This window comes from Notolepis coatsorum (genome assembly GCF_963971535.1).
Source record: "Notolepis coatsorum genome assembly, chromosome: 12".
In the NCBI taxonomy this organism is placed as follows: Eukaryota; Metazoa; Chordata; class Actinopteri; order Aulopiformes; family Paralepididae; genus Notolepis; species Notolepis coatsorum.
In genome coordinates, this window is record NC_140176.1 from 109,157,830 (window position 1) to 109,173,221 (window position 15,392).

The following is a 15,392-nucleotide window of genomic DNA, read 5'->3' on the forward strand; positions in this document are numbered from 1 at the left end:
TGAAGAAGGCACGACAACGCCTCTACTTCCTCAGGCGCCTAAGGAAGTTCCAAGTCAGTCAGAAGATCCTTAGGAACTTCTACTCATGTACAATAGAGAGCATCCTGACTGGCAACATCACCTCCTGGTTTGGGAATAGCACTGCACAAGACCGTAGCAGACTACAAAGAGTGACACGTTCAGCCGAACGCACAATTGGAGGGGGGCTTCCCACCCTCCAGAACATTTACAACAAGCGGTGCAGGGGGAAGGCTAAGATAATTATTAAGGACTCGAGCCACCCGAACAACTGCCTCTTTGAACTGCTGCGGTCAGGCAAGCGATACCGGAGTCTTAAGGCGAGCACAAAGACTCAGAAGAAGCTTCTATCCCCAGGCCAGCAGGCTGCTAAACGAACAATAAATACTATGCAACAACCATCAAATGCACACAGCACACACACCCACACGCACACACTCACTTAAACAAACAACACACTGCAGCACCCACTCTCCACACTTTAGATCACACAAACACACTTTATATTTATTGATAAAGGATTTGCACTACAACTCATACACATACACCTACTGTAAATTGTACCTAAATTGCACCTCATCCCATTTCTGCCTTGCACTATATAGTATTGTATATTAGTACACTGCATAGTATTGTATATTATATGGTAACTCAGTTACGTCTATTCTGCATCGAACATTGTACATATGTCTAAACTGAACACTGTGACCTAATTTTTTTTACTTCTAATTTACATACTATACTATGTTATTTTATTTCATACTTATCTTGTCTTGCACAGTCTCTGGAGCGTAACAGTAAGAAGCATTTTGTATAAAAGTATTCTGTACTTCTGTATGACAACTATTAAAGAAACTTGAAACTTCACTGCAGCAAAGAGATACAAAGTAAAATAAGGGCTAAAAGTGACTGTGCTGGTCATGTACTACAGTCACTTGAGAAGCAAAAGGAAAGTGCTAGTTGTTCTACTCTTAAAGTAAACAAAACCCAACATCCAACCAGTGATGAATTAGCATCATTGTTCAATGCTCTTAGCACAACTGGCTCTAAGTCTGCTATTTTGTCACTGATTGAGCCTTATTCAAATGATTTTGTTCCCAAGCCGATGGGTGAAAACTTTCCTCTGGTGTTAACGGAATTACGAAACGAGTATGCAGTTCACATGGACTATACTGATGTATTGTCCATTTGTAATGGTGTTGACATTTCTGTATCCCAAGAGCAAGCACATGCAGTTGAGGCCGCTACAAGGGAGCAAGCTTCCTCCAAACTGTGGTTTCGATTTCGTGCTGGTCGGATTACAGCATCCAAAATGAAAACTGCATGTTGCACTGATCCAAACCAACCAGCCCAGAGCTTGATAAAAAGTGTATGCTATCCCGAATCATACAAATTTACCTCAAAATCCACTACCTGGGGATGTACTCATGAGAAATTTGCACGTGACATGTTTACAGATGGACATAAGAAATCTCATGAAAATGTGAAAGTGCACGACACCGTTTTTTTTATAAATCCAAGTGTGCCATTCTTGGGTGCTTCCCCGGATGGCCTTGTTTCTTGCGATTGTTGTGGTGTCAGTGTAATTGAAATTAAATGTCCATTCTGTGTAAAAAGTGACAAGTTGGATAGTGTTAATCTATTTTACTTAGAGAAGGATGGTGAAGGGAATCTGACACTAAATAGAAACCACCAGTATTTCTACCAGGTGCAAACACAGCTTGGAGTGTGCAAACTGGAATCTGCCTATTTTGTTGTTTGGACAGAGAAAGATCTGCATGTTGAGCACATTTTATTTGATGAAGAATTCTGGGGCATGATATGTCAGAAAAGCAAGCACATTTTTGCCACAGCCATTATGCCAGAGCTAGTTGGCAAGTTCTACACTAGGCTTTCGTCTACCATGGCTAATGTATCCCTACAGCCTGGTGCATCTGTCCCTGCTGCGTGTTGCTTATTGCCAGCGGAAGAGTGCAAAAATGCTTCCGCATTCGTCACCGCACGCCAGTATGGTAATGCGCCTTTCCTTTCGCCCTGCTCAGACAAATGCATATGTACATTGCAACACAAATGCAGCATTTCCGCGTACATTGCAACGAATCACTTGGAGTTTGAAAGTGATATCAGAAGAAACTACTCAACCTCGGCTGTCTTTAACTATGAGTGAACACAACGCATTGTAACGTTAACGCAGCTGTCAACTGTACTTTACTATGGAATATACATGTATATTATCGCGACGCGTCGTCACAGACTAAACAGTGTTGTGAACACAACACATTGTAACGTTAACGCAGCTGTCAACTACTTTACTATGGAATATACATGTATATTGAGTACTTTATTATCTAAACATGATAAGTTAGAGTGTTGTGTTCACTCATAGTTAAATACAGTAGAGGTTGAGTACTTTATCTAAACATGGTAAGTTAGAGTGTTGTGTTCACTCATAGTAAATACAGTAGAGGTTGAGTACTTTATTATCTAAAGATGGTAAGTTAGAGTGTTGTGTTCAGTCAGACAGTAGACAAGTAGAGGTTGAGTACTTTATTATCTAAACATGGTGAGTTAGAGTGTTGTGTTCACTCATAGTTAAAGACAGCCGAGGTTGAGTAGTTTCTTCTGATATCACTTTCAAACTCCAAGTGATTTAGATCCAAAACATTTTCTAACAATACATGTATATTCCATAGTAAAGTACAGTTGACAGCTGCGTTAACGTTACAATGTGTTGTGTTCGCAACACTGTTTAGTCTGTGACGACGCGTTGCGATAATATACATGTATATTCCATAGTAAAGTACAGTTGACAGCTGCGTTAACGTTACAATGTGTTGTGTTCACAACACTGTTTAGTCTGTGACGACGCGTCGCGATAATATACATGTATATTCCATAGTAAAGTACAGTTGACAGCTGCGTTAACGTTACAATGCGTTGTGTTCACTCATAGTTAAAGACAGCCGAGGTTGAGTAGTTTCTTCTGATATCACTTTCAAACTCCAAGTGATTTAGATCCAAAACATTTTCTAACAATACATGTATATTCCATAGTAAAGTACAGTTGACAGCTGCGTTAACGTTACAATGTGTTGTGTTCACAACACTGTTTAGTCTGTGACGACGCGTCGCGATAATATACATGCATATTCCATAGTAAAGTACAGTTGACAGCTGCGTTAACGTTACAATGTGTTGTGTTCACAACACTGTTTAGTCTGTGACGACGCGTCGCGATAATATACATGTATATTCCATAGTAAAGTACAGTTGACAGCTGCGTTAACGTTACAATGCGTTGTGTTCACTCATAGTTAAAGACAGTCGAGGTTGAGTAGTTTCTTCTGATATCACTTTCAAACTCCAAGTGATTTGTTGCAATGTACGCGGAAATGCTGCGTTTGTGTTGCAATGTACATATTCATACTTACGATGAATTGAAAATGGGGGACCCTGATGTAAACAAGACTAAAGTCTTTCTCTGGTCTGCATCCCCTTAACAATTGTATGTATTGAGCTGTACTGTACTGTACCCATTCTGCAATCTGTTAATAAAGTTTTCAATCAATCAATCAATCATATGCATTTGTCTGAGCGGGGCGAAAGGAAAGGCGCATTACCGTACTGGCGTGCGGTGACGAATGCGGAAGCATTTTTGCACTCTTCCGCTGTCAATAAGCAACACGCGTCCCTGCTGGTGCAGATGGTTCTGATACTGATGTATCCCTACAGCCTGGTGCATCTGTCCCTGCTGGTGCAGATGGTTCTGATACTGATGTATCCCTACAGCCTGGTGCATCTGTCCCTGCTGGTGCAGATGGTTCTGATACTGATGTATCCCTACAGCCTGGTGCATCTGTCCCTGCTGGTGCAGATGGTTCTGATACTGATGTATCCCTACAGCCTGGTGCATCTGTCCCTGCTGGTGCAGATGGTTCTGATACTGATGTATCCCTACAGCCTGGTGCATCTGTCCCTGCTGGTGCAGATGGTTCTGATACTGATGTATCCCTACAGCCTGGTGCATCTGTCCCTGCTGGTGCAGATGGTTCTGATACTGATGTATCCCTACAGCCTGGTGCATCTGTCCCTGCTGGTGCAGATGGTTCTGATACTGATGTATCCCTACAGCCTGGTGCATCTGTCCCTGCTGGTGCAGATGGTTCTGATACTGATGTATCCCTACAGCCTGGTGCATCTGTCCCTGCTGGTGCAGATGGTTCTGATACTGATGTATCCCTACAGCCTGGTGCATCTGTCCCTGCTGGTTCAGATACTGCAGCAAGTGCCAGCGGGCAAGAAGAAACCTGGTGTTACTGTGGCCAGGTTGAGTTTGGTCACATGATTTTGTGTGACAATACAAAATGTCATATTCAGTGGTTTCACTATTCATGTGTTAATGTTGAGGTTGTGCCAAAAGGAAAATGGTATTGTCCCACCTGCCGTATGCTCCCTCAGTTTCTGCCAAGAAGGGTCAAGAAACCTTGTAAAAAATCCTAGGTTATGCTATTTTCAGTAAACCGTTGTGTAGCTTCATAAATTTGTATTGGCGTCTTCATTTATATCCGATGTACAGCCTAATTACAAACAACTCCTAATAAGTGCTATTTTGATTTCTATTCTGAAGCTGATTTGCACACACTATACCCATGCTGTGATTTTTATATATATATTTTTTTATTTAACCATGCAGGCAAGCAGCACATTGGAAGGAGGATTTTCTGGAAGGAGGATATTCTGAGTGGGTAACAATTGTGTGTATCAAATAATAATAGTTATGTTATGTAAATGAGAGATTATATTGTTGTTAATGCTGCTATTTATGCAATTTTTATTGGTGTGTTTTGTTATTGTTATTAAACACAACGTTCCATACAAAACTGTCTCTTCTGTTATTAAAGTGTTCTGATGGGAATGGTGTATTGTACCACACATAAAAATAGGGAAACAATGTCCAGGCACGCACTCCAGGTTTTTCCAAATTTATTGGCAGCCTGAAATCATATCATGACGTTTCGGTGTGAAACGTTTGACCAATTACTTGACAAATGACCTATCGACCAAGATGGCCACAAGAACAAAAAAATACAATCAAATGTAATATAACAAGCTGTACGCAACAATCAAATGTAATATAACAAGCTGTACGCAATGTATATAAAGAAACAAGAGGAATTAAAATACAATTATATAGGATATAGTGTGTTTTGTCTCAAGTGCCATGCTTTCTCAAAATCCTGCAAAACTGAAGATGTCCTCCACAAAAAAACAACTCAACATTGTGATTGTGCAAAATACAATAATAAAAATATAGGCATAAAAAAATAAAATGGGTAAGACACAAGAGCACAACAAGACACTTCAATTAAAATCAACAACTGATGGGCAAAGGTTCACAAGAGCACAACACACAAGTCCAATCTTGTCTATGGTACAAAAACTGTCATTATCCTTGCACATCAAGAAATCAATTGGCAATGTCCCCCCCCCCCCCAAAATACAATATTTCCGGCGTACACTACCGATCACACGCTCAACATGAATCCTAACATGAGCTATTTTCCTTGTGGTTTCTAAGTCAATTGGAGCTAACTGCGACTTCCCTCGAGTAAAGGCTGGGATTTTGACCTGAGCCATTATGCAACCTAAAGTGTCCTGAATATCAAAGCCACGGTCAGCGAGAACTAAATCACCAGGAACAATGTTGTCCAAAAAGCCACAGTTTTCAACTATGTACTTATCGCTAACTCTTCCTCCCCATGCATTTGAAATGTAAGAGACTGTGCCCTGTGGTGTAATACCAATCACATTTTTTACTGTATTATGGTGCTTGTAGGAAGACCATGTTTCCGCTCTGGCTATAAGGTTAGATGGACGATCTATAAAAACCTCAAAGCAGTCGACAATAACAACACATTTCTTCCCAAAATATTTTCTAAATTGCATTGGCATGGTTTTTTGCAAATGTTCTCTTTCTGGCCATATAACAAGTGGTTTCATGCGAATATACATGACATCAATGACATCAGTAAATACCCTAGAAGCAGTGGATATTGACACATTGAATGCATAACACAGGAAGGTTGTAGAAACATTAAGCCTTAGTCGCATCAATGTCAGCATCAGCATCTTGAATGGATTAAGCGACTTCTTCACAGGAAGGTGGGGACTAAGGTATGCATAGAGTGCTAACAAAATCTGGAATGTAGGTACACCAGTGAAAAATAAAACCTTCTCATCTTTACCCACAAATGCACTTTGGTCCTAGGTAGAGGACAACTGTTTCACATCAGAACGCAACTGAAGGTTTTCCGCTCTCGGATTTATAACTTCATTGGTCATAGAATAAATAAAATCACCAGTCATATCAGTTTGAGTACCTATACTGCACACATTATCACTTGCAGCAGAATCATCAGCAGCAGCTGGTATGTCCATAAGAAGCAAGGCATGGGCAGCATCCACCTTCAGTTTCTGCTGGGTACGATTCACACACCGTTGGTATCGTGTTTCTTTAGGTGGTTGCAGAGGCTCTTGCTTTCCGGTCATATTTACAGATGGCACCCAATCTGGGTCATCTTTCTTGTACAGGTGACACTTTTTACCTGGAATACAATAATGAAAAATATAGCACACTTTAGACGCTACATTTTAGGAACATTTACAGAAACCGAGTCTTACACTGTAGTAGGTTATGAAATGAGATAAGAATCATATCCAGCCTGCATACTATTCCACTGTAAAATGATAGTTGCTGTTATTAATATTTCACATAACGTTACCTGACAAGAAACACTTTGTTTTGACACTACATTTTAGGAACATTTACAGAAACGGAGTCTTACACTGTAGTAGGTTATGAAATGAGATAAGAATCATATCCAGCCTGCATACTATTCCACTGTAAAATGATAGTCGCTGTTATTAATATTTCACATAACGTTACCTGACAAACACTTTGTTTTGACGCTACATTTTAGGAACATTTACATAAACTGAGTCTTACACTGTAGTAGGTTATGACATTAGATAAGAATCATATCCAGCCTCATACTATTCCACTGTAAAATGATAGTTGGTTATTAATATTTCACATAGCGTTACCTGACGTAACGTTACCATAACGTAAACTGAGTCTTACACTACTACTGTAGTAGGTTATGAAATGAGATAACAATAATATCCAGCCAAGAATATATTTCACATAACGTTACCTGACAAGAAATGCGCAGAACAAACTCGAATGTTGACAAGAGTCTTGCCATGGAAATCCTGGTTCAGTTTGGCCAACCACAAACGTCTCCTTTCCTGAGACAATTGTTTGCCCTCTTCTCCTTGATTTGTGATGACAATTTGCAATCTGAAGAACTCCAAATGCTTTTCCCTATCCGACCTATTAGTACAGCAACAATGAACTTGAAGAGTTCACGCATTGTTTACATCCAAGTTTATCGCCAAGATGGCCGACTTCCGGTTTGATGACGTGCCGTGAGAACACTCTATATGGGTCATATTTAATATTTTTGTTAAGATTGTTTATGGAATTTAATTTAGTTTCTGCCAAACAGAATATATACAGTATAACAGTGTAATTTGTAACAACAGTATTTTCGGATGCCTGTGAGGTGAAACCAAGCAACTGCACACCAAACCTAATGATTGTGCATCTGATGTGTGTCACACAGAGACCTCCAGTAAATGAGCCTGATACCCAGTACTGCCTCCTGCCTGATTCATGGTATGTTTTTATTCTTAATCCCAGAGGGGGAACATGGTTTGCCACCAGAGCGAATACAAATACACAAACAAACAATTACATACAGTACAAATTACACAACACAGTAAAAAGAAGATAAGAAGAGAGCCTCTCAACACAGAACTAGCGGTGTTCGTTAAATAATTTAACCGCAGCAGGAACAAAGGACCTTCTCAGTCGCTCAATAGAGCATAGAGGCATCAGAAACATATCGCTAAGTGAGCTTCGCAGAGCATCAAATATATTGTACAGAGGGTGGCCTTCAAACAAATGGTGTTCAATTTAGTCCTAGTTCGCTTGGCAATAATGATCTCCAAGGAATCAGGAGGGAGCAATCACTGAGCCAGCATTTTTAATGATTTTATTTATGTTTTTTTGTCACTGACCGTGATACCAAGATATCTATAGAACTGGATTATCTCCACCTCCTGCCCCCTAATGATGACAGGAGAGACATTCACCGTCTTCCTACTGAAGTTGATGACTAACTCTTTGGTCTTTTTTAGGGGTGCACGATATTGATTTTTTTACCCAGATATAAACTTTCTGCTCCTCAAGGTCGATACCGATAACCGATAATATATATATATTTATTGTATTATAATTTATATTTTTAATCTATATTCCTGTAGTTTTGACCTAACCAGATTTATCATGACATGAGCGTTACTACTATGAACAAAACAAAGCCAAGAGAACAGTTTTGACTCTTCAAATAAAGTGACTATTTATTTTTCCAAATAAATATAATTTGAGTCAATCACAAAATTCACAATCCGTCAATGTCATTAACAATGTGTTTCCCTGAACAATGAGTGAACTAAAAACCAACAGGTATTGTGCTTTGTCAGCAGATAAAACATTTGACGCTATAGGAGAGGAGACTGTTGTGGTCTTGGTCCATGAAACAACTATTACTTGGCATTTATAGGACAGCACGCCTCAAAAAGAATTAAATAAACCAAACAAAGTTAACATCACAGGTCCATATGTCCGTGGTGAAACTTACGTGCTGTGCATCGTTGTCTATCAGAGTATGAAGGAGTAAGGCGATCTCATCATACTTGGCTTGTAAACACTCCTCTGCAAAGTGACGGCGGCTTGAAATTATTCTAAATGACGAAGTAGCCGACAGAATCCATTGTCTTCGACGAGGGAAAAGGGCTGGTCGTCAAGTGCCATCATTTCTGTGATCAAGTTAGAGATCGCTTGAGCCCTTCTCTGTCAAACGTCTTTATTTTTGCAAACGCCTTGTCAATAGGTACAAGCCCTGCCGGTTCCTTTGCAGCTGGCTTTGGTTTAGCTGCTTGCGCGTCGTCGTAGGATTTTAATACACCATCGTAGCGGTGGTGATGTTGCAGGTGACTTATTATTAGGTTGGATGTGTTATAGCTTGTTGCCCTTTTCCCTCCTCGTGGAACTTCTGCATTTGTTACAAATAGCAAGCGAACTGTTTTCCTCTGAAACTTTGAAAAAGTCCCACACTACTGACGCCATGTTTGTTTACTATCCGTGCTGCTTCTGAAAGTTACGTGACTACGTCACAGCCAGGCGTGAGAAAGGGAGCGCTGGATTTGTGGATTTGTAAACCACACGCTATCAGTCATACCACAGTACTGGCAAAACGGGAGGAGCCTACAGAAAAACAAACGCCCTTCATCCCAATCCACCCATACCGCATTTCTTTTAACCAAAATATTTATTATATATTATCGGATCTATCAATAATTTTATTGGGATGACGTCATAATTGCTGATATCGGCCCGATAATTATTGATCGTGCAATACTGATGGTATGATACTGATGGTATGATAACATTGGGCAAAAATACCACGGCTTCACGGTATTCGGTTTTAAAATAGGACCCCCCCCCCCCCCCCCCCATTCTTTTATTACAGGGCACAAACACGCACAATCGGCTTTTCTGTAAGTGTTATTTATGAATGTGTGAAGACTGTCTGTATTACACACCGAGGGAACTGTCTGTGTGGTCTAAGTACAACTAAGTACAGAATAAAAAGTACTTCCAAATAAACGTTCATGATTATGAATATGTAGGCTACATGTCAAAAGGGCAATACGTTTTGTTAATGTAATCTACTTGCACAGATGTATGTTATATAGCCTAGTACTATTCTTACTGGATTAAACATACATTTAAACAATTCATCTTTTGTGGTGGATCCAACATAATTCACCCACGGAACTGTGTTGGGGATAAGGGTTCCGCACTGACCATATTTTTTTATTAAATTTTTTATCCACCTTTTCTCATTTTCTATTTTTCTCCCATCCCAATTTCGTATTTCCAATTCTTCCCTCCCCTGTCTTGAACGTTGCTAGGCTATGCCTCCCACTGGTCGGCTGTAGTGAGGATAGAAGCCTTGCATCACGTGTCCCCTCCGGTACACGAGGAGGCAGCCTGTCGCATCTTTTCACCGCAACAGCTCGAACTCTCAGTGGCGAGGAGTAACGCGTGGGAGGCTCACGCTGCCCCCGATACTTCCTGTTTCCGCTGTACCGGCGTCACCCAACCGACCTGTAGGAGTCGCTGTCCACAACGTCCAATCCCCACCCACCGGCTTTCCCACCCTCTAACACTGCCAATTGTGTTAGTATGACGGCCGGCCAAGCCGGTAGCAACGCCAAGAGCTGGGCTCGATACCAGCATCTCCTGCATTAGTGGCGAGTGCCTTGCCCACTGCGCCACTCAGCCGCCCTGGATCCTCCCCGGATTCTGATGGTTGTAGGCAGGGACGTGCACAGGACTTTAGAGGGGTAGGTGCTCAAAGGCTGAAAAGGGCACTACACTTGTGTGTATATACTAACCGAGCGCTCGCAGCGCGCGAGCCCGATTTTTAAGGGCCCTTTTCGGGCGGGGGGCCCCCTTTTTATGCTTTTTGGGGGGTTTTGGTGATCAAATATTGAATATTGAACTATAATAATCAGTGCAGGAGCTCACTTATCCTTGAAAGACATTTTTATCACTGACTTAAAAGGCCCATACATCTCCATAAATGTTCAGGGGGGAGGGAATAAGTGCTTACCCTACAGACCCCAAGAAGTGCTGTATATTCTGTATTGTTTAATATAAATGCATTTTTTATTCCAATCCCGATTTGTATTTGAGATTCCCAAATCCCATCGGACTTGACTTCTTCGTGTCCCTCAATGAGAGCGGTTTCTATCATCATCATCATCACCACCCACGCTATGCATAAAATATATATGTCCGCGGAGAGGCACGGTGAGGAGGCCGTGCAAACTGCAATGGAATATGGGGCATCTCTCTCTTTACCTAATATTTTGATTCTATCCTGACATTTTTCAGTTGGAAGGGCAGTCTATATGCGTAACGGTAATTTTTTTTTTAAATTTTTTTTTCAAAAAGGGCACCTTTTTGATGAGGCTCAAAAAGGCAGGTGCTCAAGCACCCCTTGGCCTCTATGTGTGCACGTGCCTGGTTGTAGGGGACCTCAGCAGGTACATCTGTCGGGCTTTCCGCTCTGCTCCACTCTTGTGTTCCAATAGAGCAGAGAGCAAAGCTATACGAATAATAACGAAGGTTATCCTATAACCCTATTTATTTGAGTATAGCGAGCGCTCTGCTCTGACTCACTGAGGACCCCACGTGTCTTCCGTTTCGGCGGTGAAAGACTGGGGAAGGAGCTGGTAGTATGGCCATGGCCCCGCTTATGTATGAGCGGATGTGGGTGTGGCCAGGCAGGTGAGGAGCGTGCATATGGTTGAACATTTTCATGATAGCATATGATTAAAGGGACAGTTCCAATAGGGCAGAGTGCTCGCTATACTCTAACTAGGGTTATAGGTAGGGATGCCCCGATCCATCGGCCAGCGATCGGTATCGGCCGATATTCATTATAAATATGAGATTGATGAATTCCGATAATGCTTTATTTTCGCCGATCGTGAAAACCGATCGAAAAACATGATCCAATTCTTAGCGGAGTTCTCACTCGCTGACTTCTCTCTCAGGCACACAGAGCTGCAGCGCACTGCCCCTCCCCCTCCTGCCCCTCCCAGACCCGTGTCAACAGAGGCTCCTATTGCCTCCGGCAATAGTCTGCTCTAGTCTAGTGCAGTGGTTCCCAAAGTCGGGGTCGCGACCCAAAGGTGGGCCGCGAGCAGCCATGGATGGGCCGGGGGATGATTTAAAAAAAAAAAAATAAATAAAAAAAAACTTTTTTTATTATTTTTTTATTTTTTATTTTTTTTATTTAAATTTTTTTTGTCAGGTCACTGAACTTAGAAGCAGGCCAGGACAGTGTTTCTAGTTGTATTCTAAAATTCTATTTTATTGTATTCTAAAGTGTGACTATATGGTTTTATATTAACTTAATAAATAAACAAAAACGAAAAATCTACTTATTTCAACGAACATTTCAAACTAAATAACAGATTATGCACATAAAACGCTGAAAACAACCGAAGCAACAATAGTATTTTAATGAGGCTATTATTATTATCATTATTTTGCAACAAGTTAGCCCTCTCATAAATAGCACATATAAATGAATAACTAACTTGAACTAACTTAATAGGATTGAAGTGATATTTGGCTTAAAAAATCGGTCGCCTGGCAAAAAAAAAAAAAAAAAAGGCCAGACGATGTGCATTGGGCCGCGGCTCTCTGACGCCTTATTTTCTGGGCCCCGGCCTGAAAAGTTTGGGAACCCCTGGTCTAGTGCATGGGACCTCTGTGAGCTAACGTTAGCTACCTAGCTAACGTTACTGTTTAAACAAAATAACCCAGTCAACTATTCACTTTTAGTTTAATACAAGAGGCATTGTCTAACGGTATCTAGCTGGCTAGCTACTGATAGCTCCTGATATCAACAAATGCTCCAGCAATAGTCTAGTAGTGCATGATACCTCCGTTAGCTAGGTAGCTCGGTAGCTAACGTTGGCTCACTGTTTAAATGAAATGTCCCAGTAAACTAAATAGTTCACTGAGGCGTTGTCTTAACGTTATCTAGCCGGCTAGCTACTGATAGCTCCTGATATCAACAAATGCTCCAGCAATAGTCTAGTAGTGCATGATACCTCCGTTAGCTATGTAGCTCACGTTAGCTCACTGTTTACACGAAATGACCAAGTAAACTAAATAGTTCACTGAGGCGTTGTCTTAACACTTTGACGACCGTTCGGTGCAGTCTAATATGGTGCTAGGGGACCAGGGTTTGTCAACAAAGCGATGTCTCTTTTTATAGCTATATCTATACTTTATAGCAGGGGTGGCCAACCCGCGGCTCGCGAGCCGCATGCGGCTCTTTGCCCGTCAATGTGCGGCTCTTCCATCCATAATTTTTTTTTTTTTTTTATGTCACTCATTCCATAAGGACGTAGAATAAACATTTACAATTTTTTTTTAAATGGTTCATTTGCATGTTCTTGGTATCTGAATCTAGGGACATATATGGATCAGTGTCAGAAATAGTGTGTCTGTTACTAGGCTTGAGTAAATTGTAATGAACCAAAGGAGAATATCAATTCTATTTAAAAAAAAAATTATCTTTGACTGTAAATAACACCATGCTAAAATTGACCAGACCTGAAAAATCTAAGCAAATTAATAAAGGGAAGATGATTAAACAGAAGGTTTTGTAGATACAGTACTGAATTCTGCCATCTTTTTTATAATGTAAATTTCTCCACCATTCTTCATCATATTGCAACACCGTTTTTTGCAAGACGTTCACAGAAAGGTAGAGAAACTAACTGCGTTCTGTTTTATGGCAATAACGTTCAGGTTTGTGGGAGATAATCCCAAAAAATAAGAGAAATTAAAAAGTAAATCCAGAAGTCCGATGATTGACAGGGGCTGGTGTGAGCTGGGTAGGGTAGTTTTTCGAAATTTGAAAGCCCTGAGTCTCTTCCTTCAAAAGACTACACTCACTTTTGGCTGTGCCACTTCCTCCTGTCAATATGCGCCGGTTTCCGACTCAATGCCCTGAGATTTCTATAATCTTATATTTCACTAATAACAGTTAAAATAATTGGTAAACAAACATAATGCTGAAAATATACACTTTTACTGTATATCTCGGGCTTAAGAGGTTAACCCTGTGAGGCCCAAATTAAAAAGAAATGAGCAACTTCAGAGGCCAGAGGGTGGGACATATAAACACATTTACTATCAAATAGCATTGTGAGGCTGAACAACAGGACCAATTGACTATACATGTGCTTAAAGGGGAACTATCTTATAAATGGCTTTTTTCAGTGTTTACCATTGTTTCTTAGCTATGTGGACTTATATTAATAGGATATATGTCTCTAATTCTCATATTGGCGAATTCTTCCAATTCTCCTCTCACAATATTCACCCTCACTGAACTGAGTCATCTGAAAATGTGCATATCTGTGATGTCAGAGATTTCTCAGCTGCATAATAATGTGGCAGTTGATGTGGCAGTTGGCACCAGGCCACACAGTGGTTGGAGCCCAGCCTCAAAACGGCTTAAGATCTTGAGGTAGAAAAATGCGTTTTTTAGTACTTGATTAGAAATACAAAACAATAAAAAAAATTTGAAAAAAAACCTAGGTGTTCCATAGACTCACAGGAATTGTGTAAAAGTGCCCAAATAGTGAAAGAAATAGTAAAATAGTTCCCCTTTAACATTTTTTAAATAAACATTATTTTTTTAAATGGCTAAAAGTGATTTTGTAATTTTGCAACCGTGGGTCTCACAGGGTACTTTTAACCCTGTGAGGCCCAAATAAAAAAGACATTAGCAACTTCAGAGGCCAGAGGGTGAGACCTATAAACACATGAAGGGTGCCGTGACTGAAAAAAAAGGTTGAGAAACGCTGGTATATGGTGTGGCTCTTTGTGGTACCACAGTAATTTTTTTGTGGCTCTTAGTCTCTGACTGGTTGGCCACCCCTGCTTTATAGTATTGCTATCTGTCCATTCTCATTGTCACTTGAGTGCATAAACCGTCCCTTCAAAATGGCTTAAAGAAAAAAAAAATCCATCAATAGGTTGTCATTTTATAGTGCCGTGAATATAAGCATTATCGCAGAATTCAGCTCATATATTTTCTGGGAAGCTAGTTATGAAGCTAAAGGCTACTAACGTTATATTCAACGGCATTTCCGCTGTATATATGCTAAAGAAATAACTTAAACTGCATATGGTCTGGGCTCTCCCAAAGCATGTATGGATGAAAGGAGGGCGGCGGGGGACGTCGATTAGTATTATTGATCACCGATACCAGTGTCAGTGTATATAGCCACATTAGCCTATCGTCTGGTTACATTACACAACAAGCTCCAATCCGGCTGTAATTTAGGTGAAAAGGCTCTTACCGTCACCCGGTGGGATCCACTCCAGCATTTCCCCGTTATCGACCGGCATCTGGTAGATCGATATGTCCATTGGTTGATGATAAATCCCCTTATTCCATGCTGAAATTTGCTATTCAAAACGTGATCCACGGTGCATACGGTTGCTTTGGGATCAGAGTAATATCAGGCTCCGTTGGAGGGTTAAAAAAAAAGAAAACTGATTCGCCCACAATGATACTGCAGTGGAGCGATGGCGCCCCTAAGAGGATCTGGCCGGTATTGCATGTTGGCGAATCCACAGAGGA